Below are 18,656 nucleotides of genomic sequence, written 5' to 3'. Positions count from 1 at the left end.
CTGTGTCACATTAGAACATGGGTAGAGCACGTTGGGGCTATTCCGTCAAGGGTTCCTCAGATACAGCCCCCACCAATAAAGAGCTGATTTTAATATTCAAATTGCTCTCAAACCCCTATACAGAGTAAGATTTTCTTGCAAACTGATATCCCCAATAAGGGCTGAGGTAAACATTGGGAGAATACCCTGTAAGGCCATTCACATCTCTCTGGGCTATTGTGTCAGGCTGTACTCATCTGTATGGAGTGTTCTGATTCATCTGAGAACATCCCACTGAGATGAATAAGCCACCTTATACCTCTGCTATCCTCCTATGCTGTGGAGGGTTGTGCAGAGCTCCTTTTAAACTACCCCTGAAATGGAGTGTAGCCTGGGGCTCCCCTTTGCTCCTCCTTGCTGCCTCCAGCTGCTAGATATGCTCCTTATAACCTGAAGGTTACCACCTTCTTTCTTTCCCAGGGCCCTCCAGCCCTGCTGGGACCACATAGGGGCCAGAAGGAGGCCAGAGTTCATAGCTGAAGGGCACCGAGGTGGTCCCATGAAGCTTTCTTATGATCTCTTGCATGTGCCCCTCCCTCATCATGCCCCACTTCCTCAAAAAACAAGGGAAATTCACTGCCCTGAAACTTTACCCATTTAAACAGAGTTAAGGTTGACTGTCAGTGTCTTATATCCTTCCAGAACACCAAATGTACCTATACCTAAACCTCTGAAAAACAGGAAATACAGAGCTAATATATGCACCAGCCCTGCCCTGCAAACTTAACTCTGCCTTCTTTAAGCAGTGCTTTATCTCACCCATTGACAGACAACCTAGTGTTCTCTCCTGCTAGCTCAGGAGTTCCCAACCTGTGGTACATGTACCACTGGGGGTATGTGAGACATCTCTGGGGGGTATGCAGGAGAAATTGTATAATGGTGGATTTTATTTATTATTTTATTTATTGCATTTTTCATAAGAGGGATGCAGGAAGGAGTGGGGTGAGGGGGAGGCGCTTCATGGGGGAGGGAGTGGAGGAGAGGAAGAACCCTGGCAGCGGCAGGTAGAGGTGGGGCTTGCAGGGGAGGGAGATGGAGGAGAGGAGGGACGTGGCAGGGGTTGGGGGATGGAGGGGAGGAGAGGAAGGACTCAGCGATGCAGTGGTGGGGGCCTCGGGGAAGGGGCGGAACAGGGACAGGAAGAGGTGGAGCTCAAGCGGGGCCATCACGGCCCAGGTGTCTGTTGGTGAGTCGGTGGCAGTTGCACCGGGGAGGCCTCCCCTGGCCTATTATACCTGCTGCCTATGAGCACAGGTTCAGTTGCCCAGCAACTGTCCAATCTAACTGAGCTCAGAACTTAATCAAGGTTTTTTCTGGTTGTATACGTCGTACTATAACTACATCTGCATGTAATGGTGAAATATGGACAGATGGCTAAAGACAGGTAGTTAAGAAGACATAAAGTATCAGTGATGAGAAGGGTAGGGGTACGTAGGAAGCTGGTAGATCTGGATGGGGGGTACGCGGGCAGCTAGTAGATCTGGAATGGGGTACTCAATAAGAAAAGTTTGGAAACTTCTGTTCTAGATGATATGGAACGCCGTGGGGGTGCAGCACATCAGCACAGTAGCAGAAATTGTCAGATCGTGTCCTCAGCAAGGGAAAAGTTGCATTTAGGGCAGGATTAATGAACTCCAGCTGGCTACATCTGGCCTGTATTGAACCACTTCACCTAATGTGCACAAACCACCCTTGAGTTGCCAGACGTTAGCACCCCTTGGCCTGTTTTGTAAGGATTCGCTCTGGAACATTGGCTGCATGCCCTTTTACCCTGTAGTGCACTGTCATGTGTGCTACCAGACTGCTACAAATCCCCTCTGCAAGAATAAACTATTGAGCTCCTCTGCTTGAACGTGCACATAACTCAGCACAGAAATTGGGGATCTATGATCCCTTTAGGTGAAGCTACACCTCGCCTTATACCATACTTTGGGCTGTGGCAAACTAATCCGGCATGAGTCAATACCGCTTCTCTTAGCACAGTGAAGGGCAGTTGGTGTGCATGCAAATGAATGAGCGCATACAATTCTGTGCGACCCAACTCACCACATAAAATGGCACATTTACTTAGTCATTCCTTGTGGCTGTTTATTATAGGGCAGCCTTGGATGAAATGTACATACAGTACATCACTAGTGGTCCTTGCCAACTCCAGAGGGCAGAGTTAAGATTGCAGGGTGGCGCTAGTAGATACCTTAACTCTGCGTTTCCTGGTTTTCAGAGGTTTAAGTGTACATGCATTCAGTGTTCTGGAAGGGTATGTGGCACTGCTGGTCAAACTTAATTCTGTGTCAACAAAGCTTTTGGACAGTGAATATTCCAATACATGTAGGTCATGAGTCTCTACTGCGTCACAGCTTGTCATTTTCACCTGTGCAAAGGAGGGGATTAAAATGCTACCATTGGTGTGAATGGAGAATTCTGATTTAACACCCACTTTGAGGAGTTGTTTAAAAGCTATCAAGCTGCAATACGATGGCTAATCAGGTCCACAGTGGTTACTAAGGATAAATACTAAGCTGAGACTGCTTTTAAAAGAAGCGTCTGTGCATAAATGCATATACATGTTTATAAACTTGTGCTTAACTCACCCTGGTGTGGGTGAAGGGGAGTCGATTAACCTCCCCATGCTGTGCTGGAGAGATATTATCTCAGGAGAGAGCAGGTGGCAGTATTGTAATGCTACCAAAAAAGGGCAGTTATAATTAATAGCTAATAGGTGTCCCATTATATTAGAAGAGGCACTCACCCTGGCCAGCCCCTCCATTTCTGGGCTGTGTTTGTTGGCAGCGCAGAGACTGCGAGTTGGTCCCCACTATTTTGAGCACTGGGGACCTGTAGGCTGCATTCTGACAGAGGTTTCAGCATCTTCACCCCATTCTGGCATACAGGCTTTCTGTCAGAGGAAGCCTGCATCCTGGACTCCCCAGGCTATGAATCAACCACTATATTTGAAAAAATTGGTTTAGCATCAAAATAATTGAAGAACATTGAGGACCGACCCTGTGTAGGCTAAACCCACATGCACTGTAATTATTTCAGCCCAGTAAAAGATATCTCATCATTTTTGTCTAAATAAACCCATCTCCCCCTGAGCCTATGTGACCCAGAAATGACACAGGCACCGGACAGAGTTTATTATTCTCCTCCAGCTATTTTCACCAGTTTTCATCAAAAGTATGTTTCCATAAGAAATTAGGAAGAAAAAAGATGAATGTCCTTCTTTCCTTCCCTCAATCCTCTAGCCCCACTGCCTCTCTGATGGAGGGAAAATGTGTGTTGCTGCAAATCCTTTTCTTCACTCTTCTCTTGCAGAGAAGTTCCTAAAATGGAAGATAACATCTCCCACAGCTAAACTGATTTTTTTTTGAAAGAATAGTCTTTTTCCAACGTTAACTTAACAAGCGTCACTCTTGATTCAAAGAAAACAAGTGGTTTTCATTTCAAGGGCTTTTGGAGAGAGGGAGAAGCTGGCAATGCTGTGAATGGTATGTTACAGCCAAGAAAGGGGGGGGTTGTTGGGTTTGGGAAGGGTGGGGGGAATTAGAGTTGTTTGCATTAGTAGACTCTGGCAGCAGTTATCAAAATCCCAGATGTCTCTTTGCTGATGTATGAGTAATGACACAGCTTGATGTTTATGGACAGCTTGTGCTCTCACAGAGAAGGTGTAAAGCAGGGCTGTCACTCTCTTCTACCACAAGATGTCACTAGCACTGCTTGGGTGCTGAATGTGTATTGACAACATGTCGCTGTTCATATTATTAGCAGGGTACCTTTAATTTTTTTTCCTTTTTGTAGATGGCTGTGCAGCTTCTTTATTGATAGTGATGATGCAAGAAAAAAAGAGAGGATCTCTCTCTCTCTCTCTTTTTTTTTTTTTAGGTCCAAGCATGTTTAAATCACCAGTGGCGCTTTGAAAACTGGCTGTGAGACCTAATAAGGGTAGAAAAGGGGGAAAGGTGGGGGGTAACAAACGGGCCTTGGTACATGTGTATAGATGATCACAGGGATAACAGACTACACTCTCACAGTCTTGCATCGTGGTTAATAAACTTTATTCATGACCTTAATCCCACTTTATTAACTTTAGAAATAACGAGTTGTGCAGTAATTGCAGGTGTTAAGGGAGCAGTGGGGATTTTTTTTTTCCGAGAGGGTATCAAATTCTGTGTTGTTATTATATATGCACTAAATCTCCATTAAAGGGCTCTCTGTAAATGTTTCAAGGCTATGCCAGATAGAAGGGTGCTTCATCTTGGTTCCTGAGCATGATATCATCTATTTTAAACACTGTGCAATCACACCTGCCTTATTTATCTCTCTCAAAAAATATGGTGTCTCAACAACAGCTTTTTCTTTTTTTTAAAGGAAAGCATAATGTACAATTTTGCGGCAGAGCGGGTGTATCCTTCATTAGTGGATCTGAGTTAAAACAAATACTCTGTACATGGGATTAGGCACTGCCATTCAGAAGGTGGCAAAATAAGGAAACCAGCTACAGGATGGAACCTCACTGAAGTAATCTGTTCTCCTTCTCATTATTTCCCTTTCCTTTTCATAAATCACACTCTTCTGAACCTGCAGGGTTTTCGTTCACATTCACACATTCACATTCACACCAAACTCATGTTTTAAAGTCCATCTTTAAACTGATTGCTCTGACAGAACAAACAACTTTTAAAAGATGGCTGCATGCTTATCTGCATATTGTGTCTTTCTGTGGAAGTACGCAGGAGGAGATATACGTTTATACAGTAGGTGTGCACGCTTTGAGAGATAAATGTGTCATAGTAGCCTCAGTCAGTAATGAAATAATGTACAAGAAATAAGTCAATGGTTGCTGAGGATGTTCAGCCCATTGAAGGAGATGCTCAGCCCATTGCTGGGTTCAGCCATTAGGCTCTGATCCAAAGCCTATTGAAGTCAATGGAAAGACTCCCTTTGACTTCAGTGGGTTTTGGATTGGGCCTTTAGGGCCAGATTAAGAGGTCAAGATAGCAACAGGTGCAGCACAGGAAAACAGAATGGAGGGCTGTTGGACAGATGTAAACTGGGACCAGTGGTGTGTGAACCTCCAACGGCATTGTTGATGTTTGGGATGAAGAGCTGCAGTATTAATTTTCAATTTTATATTACCTTTGTAATAAATACTTTTTTCCAGGAAGGAGCAAACTGTTTTGGAGCGAATAAGGAAAAATCAGAACAACTGACCCAAATCTTTGTCCCTAATTGGAATGGCAGTGAACCTCAACTCTTTAGGGAGGGTCTGGAAACTTAAAAAAATATTACTTTGGGCAGGATTCTGCATTTCTTGTTTTTTGAAAATTGCAAAATACCTAAAATGAGGCTTTTCTCACAGTATTCCTGACCCGCCTGGAAGCAGGAAGTTCTTGAATTTGTGTGTGCATTTCAATCTAATTTTCAGACCACAGAGGTTCAGGATCCTCTTCAGATGAGTATCCACATTTTCCCTTTTAATGTTCGCCTGTCATGAGATGTTTTAGAGTCTGATCCTGTGACCTTTACTGACACAAGTAGTCTTTTCCCATGCATATAGCGCTGTTAAAGCCAATGAGATTACCCACCCAAGTATGAACTAGACACATGAATAAGTATAGCAGAATCTGGCCCAGGGTTTGTAAATGAAAAATATTAGATCCAATAGACAGGCCATGTGTCTGGTTTAGCTCTCAACTTCATTCATATATCCATTACTTAAATGAGTGAGATAATAGATCTGCCTAGGGTAAGAACCTCCCCACTATCCCATTACATTAGGCCTCAACAGCTTGTATCCTTGTACAGCAGCCTGCGGGATGTGAGATTAGCTTGCCAGTGGCACAGCCACAATTTATTTCTGAGGTGTAGGATTTTCTATATGTGTCCACTAGATAGCATAATAAACTTTCTTCTTTTCTTGTCGAAAAACTTTTTTCTCCCACCCAAAGAGCCATTAGCCTTTCAGTCTCAGAGTAATGGGTCTTCAGGAAAAGATCAAAGTTTCTCAGATAAGTGTTCTTTTACACAACGTTACTGACACTCCACTTTGTAAACTTTTTTTTTTAAGGACATATAAACATGCCAAGTGAGATGGATAGACTGTCACTTTTCTTTTTCTCTTTGTGTATGTGTGTGTGTTAACTGCTCAATGAGTATCATGGTTGGGTTGTACTGATACAACTGCTTGGCCTGTCTTGTGTAAACAGAGGGGGTAAAAATGAGGGGTGTGAGAAGTAATGCCAAGCACAAATTGTGTTACAAGAACAACTCTGTAAACTCTGATCTCACTTTCCTTTTGATGGGAAATTTCTGTCTTGTCCTTCGGAAATGAGATGGGGGGTTTTGCACTGAAATCAATGTGAACTTGAGGTAAGGCTTGGGTTCAAATATATATCCCATTTTGTTACAGCTCAAAAGTTCCTTAGATTTTCTCCTGAACAACATGAAAATAAAGGGACCAGAAGATATTTTCATTGATCACAAGGAGTTCAATGCAGTTACTGCTATTTTTTAAATAAATGGAGGAAGAGGAATAAAAATATGCCAGAGAATTTTGATGCTATATGAGTGAGTTGTTCACACCAAGGCTAAGTCTAAACTTGGAGCTATGGGTGTGATTCCCAGTTCATATAGACATACATGTGCTAGCTCTCATCTGACCTAGCATTCTAAAAATAGTAATTAGCCAGGGTAACATGGCCAGCAGCAGCATGGGCTAGCTGCCCCAATATTACCCCCAGGGGGTTCAGGTAGGTTTGTACTTGGGATGGCTAGCTGTACCACTGCTGCTGAGGCCCATGGCACTGTGGCTACACTAGTATTTTTATCATACTAGCTCAGATGAGAGATAGCGTATGTCTATGAAAGCTGGGAGTCATACACCTAGCTCATAGTGTAACCATAGCCTCAGCGAAACCATGATCTAATGCTTAAAGCAGATGAACAGGGGTCAGGAAATGTAGGTTCTATTCCCAGCACTGCAACAGCTTTCCTGTAGCAGACTTCCAATAAACTCTCTGTGCCTCACTTGCCATATCTATAAAATGGGTATTAAATTAGAATAACACTTACCATGTGAGACTTAACAATTAATGCTTACAAAGTATTTGGAGATCTTTGGGTGGGAAGCACTATAGAAAGGCAACATACTGTATTACTATTATTTTTTCCCAAGGGCTCACTGCATTTCCAATTACCAAAGTGATTTTTATTATTAATTAATGTGTATAACTGAACTAGAGACTGAACCATCTATTCCCTAAATTCTGCCATTAGTGTGGAGGAAATATGAACTGTTGCACCACTGTCTAGAGATGAGCTCAGGGCCAAAACCTTGGACATGAACACAAACTAAAATAGTGTGGTTTGGGTCAGATTCAGAACCTAGATCCAGATCTGATTTTTCACAGCTAGTACTGTTTATAATGGAATGGGCCAAACCCGTATCCCAGACGCTAACACCCCTACACAGAGTGCTCACAGCACAGATCTGGATCCAAATTCTCCAACTTAGGCCTAGCTATAGTGTCTCAACCAGGGCCTCTGCCTGCATGTGGTCTTGCTCAAAGGTAACTATTAGAGAACCTATCTTCGTAGCCTGGTTAGTCCTTTCAATCCTGTTTTCTTTTGCAGGCTTCTCTCATTCTCCTTTCCATGCCTGTAGGATTCCCTCCCTATCCCAGTGTGCCAGGCCCCCCATACTCTCACCTTTCAGATCTTTCCTCAAAACACACTTCTTCCATGAAACACACATAGATCAGTTCATATCAGTGAAGAATACTGTCACCCAACCATTAACAAGACACTAAAAAAACAGAATGTACTAAAATCAAACCTTCCTTTGAGTCTCCCAGTGAGTTGCCGGTTGTCTTTCTCCTTGGCTGGAAATGTCTCAGGGCAAGGACCATGTTGTCTTCTGTATTTGTACAGTTAGTTCTATAAAATAAAATAAGCAAATGATTTCTCCTCACAACATTTAGAATAAAGCAAAACACATCTGTTCTCAGGCTGAAGACGTTTATCATGGGGTATATTCACCACTTAGCATGAATGTCCTACTCACAACTTTACTACCTGGAGCCCTGAATCCACTGAGTTTACTGAGGTGGCTATACAACACCAGCTATATTAAATGCAAATAGTTTGAGAGTATGCACATTTTATGTCCTTTCTTCTGTAATTTTCCTACTAGAACAGTGCATTTTCTTCATTTACTTTTCTGAGGTTTACAAGGAAAAGAATTGCACTGCACCTTTGAAATGGGAGAAACAAAGGTGCATCTAGCCTGTATTAAAAACTTCCTATAGACTAATTTTGTTTTTTCTATAACCACAAGCAAGATTAGTGTGACATCAGGTCTGATCTGTTAAGTGCTACATCTGAGCTGTTGAATAGCCCATTGCTTAGCTTCTCATGAACATTTTTTCAATTCTGAGTTGCTGAGTGAGCAAAGCATGAACCGGCAGCTCACTGCTGGGACTTCCTCCAGAGGTGCTTGAGGTCCTAAGAAAAATGAGTTGGACAGTGTCAGCTTGGTCCCTAATGAGCAGCAGCAGTAGATCACTTCACAAAAAGGAGCCATGCGTAATTTGGCATGGATGACAGAAGCCTCACCAGCAGAGACTCAAGGTTTTGCCGGACTGAGACAGTGTGCATTTAAAATCACCTCTTGACCCGAGCCCAGAAGATTCCTCCAGATTGCAAGGATGGGAGCAGTTCTGGGCTAGAGGGAGCTATCCTGATAAATGTGTGAGCCAGTGCAAGCCACCCTAATAATTGTGTAAACTATGACTGACCAGTGTGAGCCACTCTGTCCCAACCGTTAGGATAAATTCCTTGAGATTGTTAAGGGAACTCCAGGTTACTAATTTGGGGCATCCTCCCTCTTTCTCTTCTCAATGCAGCAAGCCCACCCTAGCGAACCAACAGCCCTAATCGAGTGCTGAGGCAGGCTCCATGCATCTCCTCCTGATGGAGCTGGCAGAGAAAATCGGACACTGGGACAAACAACCATAAATCAGGACTGTCCTGATTAAATCAGCCATGGCTGGCAAGTAAGTTATTAGCCGCCTGTGAAACTAATTGTGATAGTGATACACTCAATTTTGCTGTGTCTTTCAAACACCAGTTGTGATGGGAAACAGCTGTTGGGGGGGAGGGGAAGGAGAAGAAAGAAAGAAAGAAAGAAAGAAAGAAAGAAAGAAAGAAAGCTTCAGATTCAGAATCATAAGGTTTGTCTTCTCTATTCCCTTTCACAAAAGCTCTTAGATTCTCCTATTCTCCTCTAGACAATTACTCACAGCAGGCGGGGTCAGTCAGGATGAGCTCACTGTTGCATTTAAAGTTCATCTGCTGAAGAGGGGAAAAAGAAGATGGGGGGAGGGTGAAGAATCCTCCCAATTAATGGGTAGAAAAAAATGGCAGGTTTAAAATAGGATAATAACTCAGGTTAAAGCAGTACATAAATAAATAAATAAAAGGCACATGACATTGGTAGGAGAAAAGATCTTGTTCAGCTGTATTATTTGATGGTATGCTCCATTCATAATAACTCAGGAGAAGGGATAGAAAAGCTTGTGTTGGTTTGATGGCTGGACCATGCAACTGTTATGGGCAGTTTATGTAGAAAAGGGGGATGTTTTCTAATAAATCCAAAGGCGCAAGGGCCCAATCCTGCTCTCATGGGACCAAGTGGCAAAACTTCCATTTAGTTTATTGTTGGCCACAAATTCTCCCCTTATTTATGTTCAGGCAATTCCAGTGAGATCAGTGATGAACATGAGAGCAAAATTTGGCCCAGTGGATCCTAGGAGGGTTGATTCATCAAATCAAGTCAAGTCTGAGGGTTTGTCCCTACGAACAGTTAGTGCATGGCAAGCTGAGATGTAAATCTTCAGAGCACTAGCCTGCCATGCACTAACTGTCTGTATGGACCCTGGTGCCGTGCACTAAAAATTCCCTAATGTGCTTTGATCTACCCTGCTTTGAAAAGGGAGTAGATTAAAGTGCACTAGGAAACTTCTAGTGCACAGTAGCACTCCATACGGACAATTAGTGTCTGGTATGGTAGCACGAGAGATTTACACCCCACCTTCCCACACACTAACTGTTCATATAGGCAAGCACTGAGTAAAAATTTAAAAGAGATGTAGCCTATCATGGGTCAGGGCCTCAGCCAACTATTTACTGCCTGCCCCTATGGGAAGTTTATTTCAAGGCGGTTTTATGTCTGGCTCTGCAACATCTGTGATTTGTCACTTTTTGAGATAGGATACTGTAACTTATTGACCTCTGGACCAATCCAATATGGCAATTCCTGTGTTCCTAAGTTCATTTCCATTTTTCTTTCTGGTCTTGTATTTCTCTGCCTCTCTTTCTGTTGGTGGTTTTTTTAAAGTTGTAGTTATAAATGTGTAGAGAAAAGAAAATGCACGGGAATGTTAAGCAGTTTAACTAGTTTGAAAGAGAATGAGAATTAGAAACAGATCTCTCAGGTTATAATATTTCTGGCCTCCTGTTTGTAAACCAGAAATGTTTATTTTCAATGTCTCACATGGCAATGTTTTTTTCAATGTATAATCCTTGTGTCATTACATAATGGATCATAAATGATGTTGGTCATCACAGAAAAACAGAAAGTAATCAAACATTTTCTTGTTTTTAGTTGTGTTTTGTGGAGTCAGGTGTTGTTGGGAGGTCAAATCATCAATCTTTGGTAATCTTAGTTCCAGTTTGTCCAGAGTCTAACAGGACTTTATGACTGAGTGGATCCCAATGTTAAACTTTGTTCTTGTTGATTTTTTTAACAATGGCAAACGCTGCTGCTTAATTCAGCACACCAGCCATTTATTACAAGAGATTCAGATGTTGCTTTTTCTGAACAGAAAGGTGACAGTGCAAGATAAAATATATGAACTTAGAACATGAGCATTTATTGTTTAACATCAATGGTCAAATCTAGCAATAATTTATTTTGATTTTTTTGTTTTAAATTTCACATTCACGTGGACTTAAACTTCCTCCAGGATAAGATGACCTGAAGCAGATGGGTATTAAACCCTGTGAGTTTCAACTGTAACCCTACTAAGCTGACTGGGTCCAAGGTTAATATAGTGCTTCAGTTGGTTTTCTGATCTGAACTGCAGCAAGTGTGGGGGCGTACAAGTGTAGGAGTGCAATTTTCCACAGTTTTGAGATGCATGGTTACCCATTCCAGCCCCCCCGTCCTGAAGCTAAAACTGAAACCAACAAAGTGTGAATAATGTGCATAGAAGGTGCAATCCTTATTCCTTGACCTGAAATAAGCTCTGACGAGCATAGAGAATGGGAAGGCTTTGAGCTTTGCTGTACTCCCCTGCCCTCTTCTATTTATACTGATGCTCATTTGGCATCAGTATAAATTGCCCCCTGTTCTGAAAATCAAATAGGAGATGGAAAACAGCTATTAAGCCAAAATACTGGGTGAAATTCTGCTCCTACTCACACCAGTGTAAATCAGGAGTAACTCCACTGAAGTTGTTAGGGGATCTGCTAGTCTTGAAGCAGATCAAATCAATTTGCTAGCTCTAAAAATAGGGGAAGAGGTAAATCTACCATTTATATAAAAACGGTATCATGTGTTTATCATGAAAACACTGTATACTGTATATAAAAGAACATCATGAATGTCCGGCTTTCCGAATTTTTTCTTAACTGATCATCTTCAGATAATAGGAAGATTTTATATCATTTCATTTGGAGGGCACCTGTCTTACTCAGAATACTGACAAATTAAATAAGTGAAAAATAATTGCCCCCCTGTCCCAAATCTCTGCAGAGAGCGTTCAACTTCCTGATTAAGGCTCCATCTGGAGGCAGGTACTGCACTGCCCCAGGCACATTCCAGTAGGGGAGCTCCAAAGCAGCAGGAGGACAGTGCATGACATTTAGGGTGGGTCACTGGTATAATTCCACTGATGTCAGTAAAGTTGCATCACTGATATATATGGCCCAGTGAGCATATGAGTATCTAAGCAGCAGCTATAGGACCTTGTGTCAAATTTTAGTGCTGCCACAGATCATTTGCTATGATAAATTTGCGTTAACAGGCAGCAGGATGTCAAACAGCACCTGATATAATTTTCAGATAAACACAAGGCAATACTCTACCAGTAAAGCATCCTTTTAGTGAAAACTGCGTACGCAAAAGCATTTACTTTCTTCTGTTAAGAAATATGCAACCATCACAAATAATATTGCTGACCAAAGCTTCAGGTAGTATGCATGATCAGATCCCCCTCATCTTTCATACTGTAGGTGAATGATGAAAAGGTGCTGAGTTTTCAGGCCCTGAGTCAGCAAGGTACTTAAGCAGGAACCTAACTTCAATGGAACTGCTTCTCTGCTTAAAGCTAGCCATGTGCCTAAGTATGTTGCTGAATCAGGGACTAAGTTGTAAAGATATTCCTTGTATGATGCATGAAAGATGAATGCTCCTATTTGGCATGTAAGTTACAGGCATCTTTTAGATTCACATCTCTGCAGACAGAAATCACAAGTAAGCTTAATTTGAATAAGAGGGTTGCTTTAGTGCAATTGTAGGAATATATAAAACTTTTTGTGGATGTATTATTGCTCCTGTAGTTACAATAGTTTTAAAAATTCTATTTATTGATTTTTTTTAATTTCCCATGAGCTTAGAAAAAATATATTGATAATTACACTGCATATTCTGCATGCATATTTATACTGTAGCATGGCAAGAGAAGCCTTTTGACATGTACATTAGATGAAACCACCACTACTTCTCTGTACTGCACCTGTAACTGTCAACTTTAACGGCTCGTGTTAGGAAGAAATCTAAGACCCCAATACTACAGTGAGATACAGACACAGTTCTCATTGCTGGATCCAGGCTTATGCTTATAAAAAAAACTTATTGGTGGGTTAGAAAATCAATTTACTTGTGCGATGACTAAATAAAACACATTAGAATGCAATGTTATGATTAACAAAAATGAAATAAATTGTTTTTTGCTCATTGGTATTTGGATACATATTTATGAATGTGTAAGTAAAGGAACCAGTGTCAATAATGAAAGCAGACATGATCTTCATTATGCCAAGGATAGGTTTAGAGCAGTCAGTCAAGCTGCTGCAGGGTGAATTTAGCCATGCTGGCCCTACAGTTGACTTCAGCCATGTGGCAGAAAGACACTAATCTTTGAGCAGCACATATTGTTGGGTGTAGGACTCTGTTGGACATAGTTTTTGAATTATATTATAATCAGCTGTACACAGTGTGTTTCTGACAGCAAGCTAGATCTATCTCTACACCTATGTGTATTCTTGGTATATATGCAAAATGAAAACCCAGAGCAGTAGGCATGATGAGGGTTGGGTATAAATATATGAGAGGGCTTTGGCAGTTGGGGGGGAGACAAAAGAATATGCATGCCTGGCCCTCTACAGCTAAGCAATACTCCTCTCAGTCCTTCATTACTACTATATAAATTTGACTCTATGTGTAGGGTAGTGCTGGCACGAGGCCCTGTGCCATTCACTGCAAAAAAGGATGCTTACACATATCAGACCCAGCAGTGGGGTGGACTTTGAAGCACGCATGCACTCAGTCAGCCAGCAGCTCCTTCAGGTGACCAGCTTGCATGGTTTTACAAATAAAATGGACAAATCACTGGTTAAGTACTGATGTCTATAGTAATGATAGGTCAGCCAGAAAAGTTGCAGACTTTTGGCTCACGTATTTAGCCTAAGCATATCCAGGCATATCTTTTCAATCTGAAATGAGAGATAAGAATTTTATAGGGATAGGCTTGCTCCTGAGATTTACCATACTTTCTTGTTTCAAGAGGGACAAATACAGCGTAAGAGCAGGCTCCTTTAGATTATGATTCTGCTTCTAGTTGAAATCAGGAAGCATAGGAGTACATGCGCACTCTGCAACCTCAAACCAACTCTGTGTGTTGGTCTACTCTTATTTCATCTGAACTAAAGCAGCCCATCACAGCCCTCATTTTGTTCCAAAAGGACAAATCCTACCTCGCTCTCTATGGCTGTGGATGGAGTGGAACTGATCTCTATGGCTCGGCAGCAGTTCTGCAGAAAAGGACCTAGGGGTTACAGTGGACGAGAAGCTGGATATGAGTCAACAGTGTGCCCTTTTTGCCAAGAAGGCCAATGGCATTTTGGGATGTATAAGTAGGGGCATTGCCAGCAGATCGAGGGACTTGATCGTTCCCCTCTATTCGACACTGGTGAGGCCTCATCTGGAGTACTGTGTCCAGTTTTGGGCCCCACACTACAAGAAGGATGTGGAAAAATTGGAAAGAGTCCAGCAGAGGGCAACAAAAATGATTAGGAGACTGGAACACATGAGTTATGAGGAGAGGCTGAGGGAACTGGGGATGTCTACGGAAGAGAAGAATGAGGGGGGATTTGATAGCTGCTTTCAACTACCTGAAAGGGGGTTCCAAAGAGGATGGATCTAGACTGTTCTCAGTGGTAGCAGATGACAGAACAAGGAGTAATGGTCTCAAGTTGCAGTGGGGGAGGTTTAGGTTGGATATTAGGAAAAACTTTTTCACTAGGAGGGTGGTGAAACACTGGAATGTGTTACCTAGGGAGGTGGTGGAATCTCCTTCCTTAGAAGTTTTTAAGGTCAGGCTTGACAAAGCCCTGGCTGGGATGATTTAATTGGGGATCGGTCCTGGTTTGAGCAGGGGGTTGGACTAGATGACCTCCTGAGGTCCCTTCCAACCCTGATATTCTATGATTCTGTTTGTGCTGTACTGGGAAGAGGGGATGGGTGGAACCCATGAGAAGGATTGTGATGGGGTGCAGAAAACCTGCACTAGATGCAAAGAGGTTAGGATTGCCAGGCGTCTGGTTTTTGACCAGAACACCCGGTCAAAAAGGGACCCTGCCGGCTCCAGTCAGCACTGCTGACCAGGCTGTTAAAAGTCTGGTTGGCAGTGCAGCAGGGCTAAGGCAGACTCCCTTGTCCAAGCCGGGAGCACCCTCATACACCTCAAACACCTCATACACCCTCAGACACCCTCAGACACCTCATCTCCAGCCCCACCCCAGAGCCCGAACCCCCAGCTGAAGCCCTCACACTGTCCCCTGTATCCCAACCCCCTTCCCCAGCCCTGATCCCCCTCCTGCCCTCCGAACCCCTCGGTCTCAGCCCGGAGCACCATCCTGCACCCCCAACCCCTCATCCCTGGTACCACCCCAGAGCCTGCCCCCTGACAAGCCAGAACACTCCCCCCATCCCACACCCCAACCCCCTGCCCCAGCCTGGTGAAAATGAGAGAGTGAGTGAGGGTGGGGAGAATGAGCAACAGAGGGAGGGTGGGGATGGAGTGAGCAGGGGGAGGCTCGGAGAAGGAATGGGGCCTCAGAGGAGGGGTGGGGCAGAGGGCAGGGCAGGGGTATTCAGTTTTGTGTGAGTAGAAAGTTGGCAACCTTAGAAGAGGTTAATGAGAGTCAGTGGGCTCCATTAGCCCCACCCCTCTCTCCTGTAAGAGGTGTCAAGCCTGGAGGGAGAGGTTGAAAGGAGAGGTTGAAAGCCCAGCTCAGTAGGGGCTGATCAGGAGGAGGAGAGGGCCTCTTGTGCTAGCCCACTGAAAAAAAGCATAGCTGTGGCCAGGGCCTATCCCAGGACTGCTTAAAGGAAGACCTGGCTGGGGCTGGAAGGTGACCAGACCCTGCTAGACACCCGAGCCTCTAGGGGCAGATAGACCTGGCACGAGACTCATATGTGTAGTTTGTTCCCAGGACTATGGGGTTTTTCCTTTTGAGACCTGCGAAGGAGTGTGCCCAAGAAGAGACTGGTGGAAGTGCTCAGAGACAGACCGTGGTAGGAATCAGCTAAGGGAAGAAGCAGCAGGTCTGAATAGGCATGCCTTAGCTGTTTATTACAGGGTCTCTGGGCCAGAACCCAGAGAAAAGGGAGGGCCTGGGTTATTGGCCTTCTGACAAAGGCTGTAGGGAGGCCACGGAGTTAAGGACTGGAAAAGACTTAAGTCTGTAGGTTGGGCTGAAGACCTGGTCTGAAGTAGCTGGGTGGCTTAGATATACAGAGCTCAATTTACCCTAACTTGGGTGGGATCACATGTGACCCTTCTGGAGTGTTGAGTCACAAGAAGTAGATCAGCTCAGTCGTGGAGTGACTCTCAGCAGGGACAGAGAAAAGAAGAGACACTGCTATGTCACACGCAACCACAAGTGGGTGTGCCAGTGATGAGTCCACTTTGACAAGGATGTATGTTCCCTTTACTTTGAAGAGCTCAGTTTTACAGAAGCCTGTTGCACGACAAGGAAAATTGGGGTGGGATAGGTTGCAGAGAATGAATGTCTGGGCCAATGAATCAGTGTCTATGGGGTTATACTAGCCATTGCCCTCTGACAGAGCATGGCTGTATGAACTACTCTGGTCATATGGCTGCAGCAGAACACTTTGAAGGAAATTCTATCTTCTCTGTCCCCTCAAATGGTCATGAAATACTCCAGTGGCAGCCCATCAGCATAAGCTGTGTCAAATGGAAAAAATGCCAGCCTCTTAGTGATTAACTGGAGTGCTGTTTTGTACTCACATTTTCTGAAGAATGGCTTTATCATTTAAAATGATAATATAGAATGTGAACTAGAACAATGGGTATTTTGAAAACAGAAAATAAATAAATAAATGGCTCGCTACTACTGCTTAAAATGTGGTTTCTTAGGATGCGCATGTCAATAGTGTGACTGGAGTTTCATAAGAATCTTAGGCACACAGATGTAGTACACATGCATGGTAGCTGGATTGACAAGACAGACCATGATGGCTCCAAAGGGTCAATAAAACATGCACCATGAAGGATTTACACAATAGACAGTAATGACTTCTTTGGAGCTGTTACGGTCTATTGGGTCAATAATAATCCACTTTTTAAAGAGTGCCAAAATATGAATTTACACAACAGGCCATAATGGCTCCTGATCTATCAGATAAGTGATATGAATTATCAACATTAGCGCCCATACTGCAGTGCACATTTAACTATTATACTCTATAGGGTAAATAATGCATGCTTCAAAATATAGATTCATTTTCAAAAGACTGATTTATAAACAGATCTTAAGAGGCTGCAATTTTGTCTTTAACACAAGTTATTGTAGGTTTATTTTTCAATATTATTAGCTAAGCAGTTATCAAGCTAAACTATTTATTTTTTAGCTTTTTGTTTGTTTATTTTACAAACTTAGGTCTCAGGCCTGCAAACCTTTTTTTAAAGTAAAAAGAAAAGGAGTACTTGTGGGACCTTAGAGTCTCTAAGGTGCCACAAGTCCTCCTTTTCTTTTTGCGGATACAGACTAACACGGCTGCTACTCTGAAACTTTTCTTAGAGTAGTAGCCCTTGTCGCCCAGTTATGCCTGTTGACTTCAATAGGATTGCTCAGGTGGCTAAGGACTACTCACATGAGTAGTGGTTTTCAGAATATGATATTTAACCAGTCTTGATGTGAAAATAAACATTCAAGACTAAAAATCTTTTTAAATAACATGTTCTGTGTAGATCCAGCTACCAAACTGTCTACATAGAGAAAGAGAAAAATAAATACTTTCCTGCACTATCTCATCTATAGAAATAAACTCTGAAAAAATGCTTAATTTATACCAGCGGGTGGCGACATGCAGCAACAAGCTCCAAATGGTCACAAAACTTTCCAGGAAACGATGAGAAAACACAAGGTACATTAAAATGAAATATGCATTAAAGAGGGAAGGGGGAAATAATGAAAAGTGTCCATCAACATTACATATGTTATGCTTTTGTCTAATCCCAAGGCAAAAAGAGTAAATGCAAACCCTTACAGGTAAAAGTTTTCCTTGCTTCTCTGCTGAATTTATTTTAGTGAGGATTGAACATTTGGCTTAGTTGTAGAGCATACTTTTAAATTTAAAAAAAATGATATTAAAAATAACATGAATGGAAAGCTGTGAGAAAACCCTCTGCACATGAACTGTAATAAACACAACAAAAAGGACAGGTGTGTAGAAGCCTATGATGCTGTGGTGAAAAACCACAGAAACTTACTGATCCAAGTCCTTTCAAATATAGGGATGAATACTTGTCATTTTGCAGCAGTCTGTGACTTCCCTATTCTCTTTAGAAACAGGAGCTCACAATCCAGTATACTCACCTGAAGGCCCCTTTCCTTAAAAAAGCATACTGTAGTTTGCACACTCAAGAGAAGAAGCCACTGCTCTTACGTCTTAAAAGAACAAAACAATTTAGTATTCTATTAAGCTGATGGGCAAATAAGTCTCTATTTTTTTCCTGACTTTTTTTAAAAAAAGTATTATTTAAAAAGGGGAATTCTCCTTCAAGAATCCATCTTCTTCCGTGTCTATTCTGATATAGTTAAGAGATATTTTGTCTTACTCTGACTCTCTGTGTGCGCGTGTACGTTTGTGTGTGTTTTGTGCCTATAGAACTCCTTACTTTAGACTAAATGCTCTTTGGAAGAATTTGGGTGTTTGCAGTATCTGAAGTATGGTAACTTAACACAGCAAAAAGTAGGTCTCAGCTTGAAAAATAAGGAGCAGAGAACAGAATAACAATACAGAAATG

The sequence above is a fragment of the Natator depressus genome, chromosome 2 (genome assembly GCF_965152275.1).
Source record: "Natator depressus isolate rNatDep1 chromosome 2, rNatDep2.hap1, whole genome shotgun sequence".
Lineage (NCBI taxonomy): Eukaryota > Metazoa > Chordata > Testudines > Cheloniidae > Natator > Natator depressus.
The sequence above is the reverse complement of the archived record's forward strand: the minus strand, read 5'-3'. Positions refer to the sequence as shown.